At 54.1% G+C, this 9,249-nt stretch overlaps 1 protein-coding gene across 3 annotated transcripts in view; it reads right to left on the minus strand.

The window, feature by feature from the left end:
• The window catches only part of Nol4l (nucleolar protein 4 like), a 117,927-nt gene that overhangs the window by 30,115 nt on the left and 78,563 nt on the right, over positions 1–9,249 (minus strand). The window contains exon 1 of one of the 3 annotated variants that reach the window (XM_021192249.2): positions 5,846–5,965. The exons of the other annotated variants lie outside the window; for them this stretch is intronic. The gene's annotated coding sequence lies outside the window, so the exon portion shown is untranslated. Of the gene's footprint in view, positions 1–5,845; positions 5,966–9,249 lie in introns of those variants that run through there. 3 annotated transcript variants of the gene reach the window in all.

Raw genomic sequence — 9,249 nt, forward strand, 5'->3', positions numbered from 1 at the left:
CAGAAATCTGCCTGCCTCTGCCTCCAGAGTGCTGGGATTAAAGGCGTGTGCCACCACCGCCCGGCAGTTCCTCTTCTTAAATAAGCTTCCCATCTGTCCGTGCCATCAGCTGACTCATAGCACAAACTTACTGTGGGGCTCTCTCCTGTCTCATCCCAGGGCTCTGGGTCCTTCCAAGAGTAAGGACCAGGCTGCCAGTCCTCTGAGTTCCCCATGAGACTAGCAAGATTTGTTGAATTGACTAAACTCTCTGGCAAGATGTAGTGTTTAATGAGGATGCTGCATTAATCTGACAATTAAGAGTTCTGGCCAGGCAGTGGTGGTGCACGCCTTTAATCCCAGTGCTTGGGAGGCAGAGGCAGGTAGATTCCTGAGTTCGAGGCCAGCCTGGTCTACAGAGAAAGTTCCAGGACAGCCAGGGCTACACAGAGAAACCCTGTCTCAAAAAAACCAAAAGAGTTGTAGTCCCACTGAGCAGTTCTTGAAGGGGGGTCGTATGAAAACTGGAACCCTGGCTGGCTGGTCAGAGGCTACGTGCTTCCCTTAGTTACAGCTGCTAGCCATCCTGCAAAGGGCCTGCAAAGAGCTGCTTGGCTCAGACAGCTGAACTGTTCAGGAAAATGGGTTCCACCTCATCCTGCCCAATAGATGGACCACATTTCACACTGACAACAAAATTACCTGGAAAGAACAAAGCATCCAATATCTACATGCTCCCAGGCTCTGTGACAAGGGTTTCATAAGATTTCCTTACATTGGCCACATAAGGCACCCCCACAGGGCAGGCCTCTCTCCAAGTCTAGTCACACATGTGCCCCAAAGGCTTGCCCAATTGCCCAAAGCAACAGAACCAAGGACAGTACCAGGATTTCAGTCCAGACAGTCTGTCCCTAGAGCCATGAGATTATACTTTCCACCACTTGATCAAAAGTACCTGGTTCCTTAATGACAAAGGGCCTCGAGATAATACCCAAAGGCAACCCCTAGGCGGGGACTACGCAAGCACAAGGGCGTATGCACAGGCACACACAGGTACACAGAGTTGATGCAAGTTATTGAACATCCACGTTGTGAAGAGTTGCCCCAGGGCTAAGGAGGGCTCCTACCTTGAGACTTTATCCAGGGAGAGGACTCAGCTAAAACTCTGGCCCATTTGTAGGGATAGGAAAGCACACACACACACACACACACACACACACACACACACACACAGAGTTACTGAACGCCAAGGCCTCTCTCTGGAGATTTGTCCAGAGGCCCTGGACTTCTGCCGCCCCAACTGCTGCTTTGTGAAAGGTGGTTCTGAGAATCACAAGCTGGCTGCTGTGGCTTTTTTTTTTTTTTTTTTTTCCTTGCGGAGCTGACCTAGAGAGAAGCTTCTGCAAGGTGCTGCCAGCAGAACCTGGCTGTCCGTGGGGCAAGGCCAGCCACTGCACAGGGGCAGACTCAAACCCTCTATCTCCAGAGCTGAGGCTGGCAAGGCAGGCTAATTACACAGACAATTACCAGAGCACACAGTTCAGACCATCACCCAAGTCCACAGGGACCTGTAAGAGGGAGGGAGGGAGGGAGGGAGGGAGGAAGAAAGAGAGGCAGCCAACCCAAGTCAGGAGTGGTGAAGGCTGAGGCCTGTGGAAGACCCCAGGCACTCCCCTGTTTCTCCAAGAGGTCACAGGTAGGGGGCTCCCTTCTTTTTTTTTTTTTAAAGATTTATTTATTTATTTATTTTAAAGATTTATTTATTTATTATATGTAAGTACACTGTAGCTGTCTTCAGACACCCCTGAAGAAGGCATCAGATCTTGTTACGGATGGTTGTGAGCCACCATGTGGTTGCTGGGATTTGAACTCAGGAACTCTGGAAGAGCAGTCAGCACTCTTAACCACTGAGCCATCTCTCCAGCCCGGGGGCTCCCTTCTTAAATCTCAGGAGAAGCTGAGCTACTGATTTTTCCCTCTATGTTAAGAAACTTCAATGGGATATTCATTTGAAAATGAAAATGTGCAAGCCATGCTTCTAAAATCCCTCTCCTGAGATTGTGCGACTGAGCAGGCGGCCATGGCTAGGCTCCCCTACCTAGCCTTTGCCCTTTACATCCTGAAGCCTATAGCCTTGGCCACTTGGCAGTTAAGGTTCATCAGACCACGCACCACAGAGTGTGTGCCATCATGGGTCACAGAGCAGTAGGGCCAACCTTCCTAAAAAGGGACGACTGTCTTGTCTTGGCTGGGCAGGGCAGGGCAGCTAGTACCCAGTCAGCCTTTAGGACACACCCCCAACCTGGGAGTCTTCACTTAAGGCAGACAGAGAGGATCTGACCAAACCCTTGAGCCTCTTATCTTCAGTCTAAAATTCAGGAGCCAGCTTCTACCTCCTTCTGCCTCCCACCACACACACACACACACACACACACACACACACACACACACACACCACACACACACTACCCCCAGCTAGCCCAGGCCTTTCCCCCTCTCCAGCTCTCTGCAGCACCAAACACTCTGCAGCCCAGAGGACTGGAATCTGGGAGCCATGCTGAAGGAAGTGGAAGCAGGCCTGTATCCATGGCTGTAACTATGGGCAGGTGCTATCAGTAACCTGATTATTTTACAGCTGGGGTCAACTTCTCTGGAACTGGGTTCCTAGTGCCTCTGAAGCTCAGCCATTTGCATCTTACAGGACTTGGAGTTCTGGGGCGTGCCTCCTACAGTATTTTCCAGGCCTTTCCTAAGAGCTGTAACTCTATCTCTACCACTCACTTGAGAAAGAAAGGGAGGAGGATTTACTGAGAATTCAGTGCCAGTGAAGGCCATAAGGCCTGATCTGGAGCCGCGGGTGTGGGTTTCAGTCCATGGTGGGGGTGGGAATGTACAAGGATGCTCTTAGGCCAGACAGGAAACAGACACTCCCAGCCAGCCAGCCCCCCATTCTGCACTGCCCCCAGGTTTTTGGGCAGCTGGAAAGAACACCAGGGTAGACAGTTGCTCCAGCCCTGGCTCTTAAGCTAGCATTATGTACTAGGATGTGGCTTCTGGGTCATCTGTGTACCCAGTCAGGCCAGGGAAGGCTCAGCCTCTGAGCTGCTTGGGGTGAGGTGAGCGTTATGTATATATAATATATATATATACACATATATCTCACTCAGAGTATACCAACAAAGTGCTGAGGCCCATTTGATCCCAACTTAACTACTTCAACTCATCAGGCACTTATTTTTTTTTTTTTTTTAAACATTTATTTATATGTAAGTACACTGTAGCTATCTTCAGACACTCCAGAAGAGGGCATCAGATCTCATTACGGATGGTTGTGAGCCACCATGTGGTTGCTAGGATTTGAACTCAGGACCTCTGGAAGAGCAGTCGGTGCTCTTAACTGCTGAGCCATCTCTCCAGCCCCATCAGGCACTTATTAATGAAACTGACAACCCTCAGTACCCAGAGCAAGCAAAGGCTCCTGGCCCAGTTGTGATGGTGTTACATGAAGGAAACAGGAGATCGGAGTCAGCTCCTGGGCACGGGGAGCTTCCAAGGTTGATATTTAAGACTGTACCCATCAATGTCCACCTGGCCACCAGAGGAGGCTTCCTGAGACCCAGCCCACACAATCCACTCCTTACCAACAGAGCTCTCCTGCTTCCTGACCATACAAGCACTCACTCTTCCAGGGGAAAGGAAGGGAGGAAGGCTTTCCTCCATCCAGCCAATCACTCACCACACTTGGAGGATTCCCCCTCACATGCACTCTCACACTGCACTCCTGTTCACATAGCCATGTGCACGCTCTACTGTCCTTGCCAGAGTGGATGCCTGGATGCTGGAGTGAGCATTTTCCACACCTTCCCACTAGTGTATGGGCTTTTGTTCCAAAGCAAAGACAACTGACTGTTTTCCCAGCATTCCTCACTATGAAACCCCCAATTCCTGCCATCAATAGGGATCTGAGTTTCTTGGGCAAGCAGGGTTCTTCCAGCCAAAAGAATGGCCGGAGGGGAACAACTCAGAGCTAACCCTCTCCTTCCAAGAAAAGGACTCGGGCTAGACTAAAAAGTTCTTGAGCAACTAGAGGATGGACTGGCTCTCATTGCCCCAAGGTGGCTGACACCCTGGGGAAGAAGTTCCTCAAAGTTAGCCTTCTCAGCAGATAGGTAGGCTGGGGTGCTGTTTGCCACTGGTTGGCAGAAGGTACTGAGTTGAGGCAGAGAGAGCAAGCAGAAGGAGGTGCTGCCTTGAAACTGCTCTAAAGGACAGCCCAACTGAGAAGCCTGGATTGCATTCAAAGACATTTGGGCTCAAATGGCTTTCCAATGAAAGGGTAATTTACAACCTGGGGTTAAGCTACCCACTGGGGCCTGGGCCATCAATGGGCCCTTTCCCCCCCACACCAACGCACAGCTCAGAAGCAGGCATATTTCAGAGGTCAAGCGACCTGGCTCCACCGGCACAGGCTCTCTGCCCACACGAGTAAAGACAGCACCGACACTCTCCCCAGGCCCCAACGCTGGTGTGTGCGGTGGGGGAAGGGGGTTTCCAGCTGATTCTGGGATAAGTAGGGCTTTATCTCAAGGGAGAATCTATTTCAGGCCACAATCCTCAGAAAGAGGGGGAAATCACAGAGTCCAAACACCATTTCAGGTAAAATCAGGAGGTTATTCATCTCCCCTCAGAGCAGACAGAAAGAAAAATCAATGTTTTAGAGGGGGAAAGGGTTCCATTTGAATTAATGGGTTTGTGGCTTCTCCATTGATCTGCGCCTCTTCACACTTTCTTTTTGTGCTTTTGTGCTCTGAAGTAGAGGGGAGGGAGAAGGGACTGGCAGGGAGGGGGCTCTCGATATGGAAAAGGACGATCTAACCTTAACCTTTCTCGGGGAATAATGCTAATTAGCGAGGCTTAATGAGAACTTCCCCCAGGAAGAACGGCCTGGTAAAGGCGGCCGGACTCCCCGCAAATGCAGCTCCGAGTGAGAGTGGGGTCACTTCTGAACCCAAGAGGCTGGAACAGGAAGGCGAACTGCACCCCCCCCACACACACACACCCGGCCTGCCAGTGTATCCTGCCTAGGAGCCCTAGGTGAAGGGCGGCGAGCAGCCAGAGGGCGGAGGTGCAAATCCACTTTAACCCTTGCACGCGCTCTCTGGAGGCCCCCGCGCAATGTGTCCCTTCACCAGGGGTCCCCGACACCCTAGTTTCTTCTTCAAGGGTGCACACGAAACGGGCTGTCGGTCTCGTGGTGGAGCGACAGGAGCCTGCCAAAGTGGGCTCAACTGTGCAAACCGCGTCTCAACTCCCCGCGCCGTGGCAAAGGAGCCCCTCCCTACCACTCTACGCTTCCCGTCCCCACATCCCCAAACACAGTCCACTTCCTTTCTCCCGGAGGCAGAGGCCACCCGAGCCTGGCCCCCGCCCCGCTGCCAGCGAACGTCTACCTCCCGGGGACGAGGTGCGGAGCCCGCTGCAAACGGCGTGGCCGCGGCACAATACCGCGGCGCGGCTCACACAATCACCGCCCCCCAGGACCGGCGGCGCGCACGGCCCGGAGTGGGGTGCGCCCGGCAGCCCCAGGCACTTGAAGCTAGGCGCACCTCTAGGGCGCCCCGCAAGCCCCGGAGCTCAGCCTTCGCCCCTCCCCGCTCTCGGGCACACTAGTCCGCCCCCAGCCCCAGCCCACTCCACCCAGGGCCAGCAGCTCGCCCAGCTCTGGAAGCTCCCCGTGAGTCCCCCTCCTCGGAACCCCCCAGTTCCCCTAACCGCAGCTCAACGGCAAGAGGCAGGGCAGGAGGAGGGGGGCGGCGGCCGAGGGCCCGGGACCAGCCCGGTCGTGGGGTTCCCCAGGACTCCGTACCTGGGCGGGCGGCGAGGTGCAGACCGGGGATCTAGCTCAGGGAGTGAAACGGGCGGGAGGCGGTGACAGCCCCACTGCTCCAGCTGCTGCTGCTGCTGCCGCCGCCGCGGCCGCCGGGGGAGAGGGGCTGGCACCGCCGCGGCGCGTCACTGCCCGGCCCGGGGGCGGGGGTGGCCAGGGGGAGGGCCCAGGCGAGCGGCGGCGGCGGCGGCGGCGGCGGCGGCGGCGCCGCGGCCCGGGAGGAAGGGGGAGGGGGGAACCGGGTACGGAGAGGCGGGGGAGGGGGCGGGACCGGGCACGGGGCGGGGGCCTGGGGGGGAGGGGAGCACAGGAGGACGCACTCAGGGGGAGTAGGAGGAGCAGCAAGAGGAGGAGGTGGAGGGGAGGGAGAGAAGGAGGAGTGGGTATGGGGGGGAGGGGGAAGAGAGGAAAAGGAGGCACCCGGGGAGAGGGAAGAGGAGAAAGGAGAGTGGGGGAGAAGAGGAGGAAAAAGGGGGCGGCGTTGGGCCAGGTATGGGGGACCAGGGTGCGCTGGACGCGCCGCTGTGCGCTCCTGGGTAGAGCTCTCTTAAGGGAGAAGAGCTTGGAGGAAGATCCCTTCAGGGCGCGCAGCCGGGGAAAGGAGGCGATGGGAGCTGGACTCGCCCTAGCTCCCTGAGGCTGCGGACTTCAAGTCCTGGGCGGGGTGGGTGCGTTCAGAGCAGGAGAGGGAGACTTGGCCCAAAGAAAGTGACTAAGGCAGCACGGTCAAGAACTCTTGGTGCCATGGGGCCTCCGGACAGCCCCCGACCCTACGCGTCTCTCAATCCCGGGCGACACCGGTGCTCGTTGTGCAGGGCTGCGGGACCCGAGTGTTCAGCCTAGGAGGTCCTAATGGGACGCTGACAAGGAAAAGCCAGGCACGTGGCCGACTCTGGGTCGGACCCCCGCCCACATCTCAAGGCCCCCTTTTCTCGATCAAGTTCAAGCTTGAGCTCCTCAGAACCCTACCCACGGGCCGCCTCCTCCCCTCCCCTCGCCTCTTCTCTATTCTGCACCATCTCGCCTCTCACTCTTCCTTTGTCTCTTTCCCACCACTTAGTTTGCACCCGCCCCTGTACCCTTCCTCTTTGCCCAGCGGTCAGCTACAACGTCTAGGCTGCGCTCACCTGTTCGACCCAAACATTCCGGCGACCTGGAGCGCCCGCCACCCGCTCGCTCCCGGCTCCCTCTGAGGGCCCCCGCCCCACTCTGCGGGTCATTGTGCTCTAGCAGACCACTCCGTGCCGGCTTCTTACGCCGCGCTGGCTACAGTAGTAAAGTCATAGCATAATATTAAGAATGCTGCCCAGACCTGGGAGCGCACAATCTGCATGGTCTCTGCAGGAAAGGGAAGACGCACGCCGACTCAAGGTGCGGTCTTCCTCGGGGCAAACAGACCTTCTGCTTCGGCTTCAGAAGATAGAATGGGGCGGCGCGAGGTGGCCAGAGGGGTGCCCTGAACCTCCGAGCAACCTCAGACTCGCCTGAGACCTAACAAGCCAGTCTCCAAACCGCAGAATTAAAACCTCGACAGAGAAAAATGGGTTAGGGGCAGACGCCCCCCGAATTCCCACCACCAATTCCAAATCCCGGGTTAGAACACATGGGCCTCGAATAAAGCTTGTGCTTTAACAAGGATGGAGATAGAGACGTTCATGGAATTCTGTGGGGAGATGCCCCGCCCCCCAAAAGAAACCCAATAAGGAGCCCACCTTCTGGTTCCTCTAGAAGGAAGGACAATTTCTACAGATTCCTTTACGCTACAACTCACTTACAGTGGAGCCTGCAGAGGAGAGCAAAGGAGACAGCCACTGCGATTGTTTGTAATTTTGAAACAGACTGCCTTTAACCCTCCAACTTTTCTTTTAAAAGCCTTTTTCTTTCTTCCTCTGAAAGCTTTGCTTTGTGAACAATCTGTGATAGACAAGACTCCCTCTACAGGTTTGGTCTGTAACTACAACCACAGGTTCGGAGCTCCGTGTTCACAGATTAGTAAAGATGACAACACTTCAAATTAACAGCACACAGACTTCATTCTGCACATGCTAAAGATTTTACTGTCAATAAGAAATCCACGCTTTTAAAAAAGGATTTAGGCCTGTTACTCATTAGCGCCTTTTACTCCTGAAATTTAATGTGTTTTCAAATCAATTCACCGATTCCTGCTTTCTCTGTTAGACCTTTACTTCGTATCCTTTGAGGTGTGGGAGTCTAGGGTCTTGGCTTTCCTCATGCCAAATCGGGCTCAGGATTTTCCTGCCTCTTTCCAAAACATTTCTTGAGACCTTTGACCTCGCCTGGCTTGTATCACTATTTCACTGCAGCAGTAGACATCTGGGCTTGAAACATAAAGCCACGGGCAGCTGAAGTTCAAAGGTGGAATTGAACCCAGGTAACCCAGCTTTCCCCAGACTCATACACAACAGTGAGGCTCAGGAGGGCAGGCTGCTAATGTGCACCCTTTACCAACCATTCTTGCAATACCAAACTCTAAGCCCCATGGCCCGAAGACTCAGAGGGGCCTGCCAGGCACCTTGGATATCTGGGCAGCACTTCTGAATGCCAGGAGCCTCCCAAGATTTATCCTCACGGGGCTGCCCCTCCTTGAGGAACCTTGTGCTGGTGGTTTCCAGTGTCCTTGTTCCTCTGGCCAACTCCCACTGGCCTTAAAGTGGCCACACTGTGGGTCTCCACAAAAAATTAGATGACCCAGTTTTTTGACCAAGAATTTTCCCAGCTCCCAATGAGGGGAGGGTCCATAGCACGGGGGAAAAGGCTGGCCTTTGCCTTTGTGCCACCTCCAGGCCCAGCAGTGGACACTATGAAGCACCTACAAAAGCAGAGACCAGGCCAGGGCATAGGAGGAAGGACAGGAACTTAGTCCAACCAGAGTGGACACTGGTCAAGCATCTGAAAGCATTTGAAAAGCCATTTATCACCACAAATTACTTCTAAATGACAGAGGGGAAGGAGTACCTGCCCTCTAGAGCGATAGAGCATTCACCTCCCAACCAAGCCATCAAATCAGCTGCCCCCAAAGGGCAGTTATCTGCCAAGATTGTGTGCATCTCCTGAAGGTGGCAGAAACTGTGTTGGTTATTCCTTGTGCCAGGTCCCTCTCACCAAAATGTTGAATATGAACTCAGACAAGAAATCCAGAAAGACAGGGCAGTGGTGGCACATGCCTTTAATCTCAGCACTTGGGAGGCAGAGGCAGGCAGATTTCTGAGTTCAAGGCCAGCCTGGTCTACAGAGTGAGTTCCAGGACAGCCAGAACTACACAGAGAAACTCTGTCTCGAAAAACCAAAAAATATAAAAAAATAAAAAAATAAAAAAATCATACATGTACAATAAAAACTTTTTTTAAAAATTCATACACACA

The sequence above is a fragment of the Mus pahari genome, chromosome 3, assembly GCF_900095145.1.
Source record: "Mus pahari chromosome 3, PAHARI_EIJ_v1.1, whole genome shotgun sequence".
Lineage (NCBI taxonomy): Eukaryota > Metazoa > Chordata > Mammalia > Rodentia > Muridae > Mus > Mus pahari.